The sequence below is a fragment of the Chrysochloris asiatica genome, unplaced genomic scaffold (genome assembly GCF_000296735.1).
Source record: "Chrysochloris asiatica unplaced genomic scaffold, ChrAsi1.0 scaffold00031, whole genome shotgun sequence".
In the NCBI taxonomy this organism is placed as follows: Eukaryota; Metazoa; Chordata; class Mammalia; order Afrosoricida; family Chrysochloridae; genus Chrysochloris; species Chrysochloris asiatica.
Genome location: NW_006408549.1, coordinates 9,049,054 through 9,049,631, shown reverse-complemented (window position 1 = coordinate 9,049,631; position 578 = coordinate 9,049,054).

Here is a 578-nt window from a genome sequence, read left to right as displayed (position 1 = left end):
AGAGGAAAGAAGAAGGTAGCAGGAGTCAGAGGGAGGAATGCAAGAGTTAAAGTGAATCCCCTCCATGTACCAATGCTATTAACTGTTGGTACATGGAGGGGATTATAGCTATGTAGTGCAGCCAAATGTATAGCTTGTTGAACGTAAAACCTGATTATCTGCTCTCTAAACCTTCACTCAATTCACAATAAAAAGTTAAGAAGAAGAAAGAAAATGTAGAAATTTTGAATATACCCTATAACAAGTAAAGAGATTGAATTAGTAATTTTTAAACTTCCCACTAGGAAAATCCCAGGTCAGATGACCTCACAGACAAATTCTCTTATTTATTTAAAAACAAATTACACAATTTGTCACAAAGTCTTCCAAAAAATACAAGAGGAGGGAACATTTTTAAACTCATTCTGTGAGGCCAGTATCACTCTGATACCAAAACCAAAGACGTCACAAGGAAAGAAAGCGACAGGTTGGTTCTCTTTTGGGTGGGTTCTTTTTCTTAGTCTTTTATAGTAGTGGTCCTATGCAGTATTTCTCCTTTTGTGACTGACTAATTTCACTCAACATAATGTCCTTAAGGT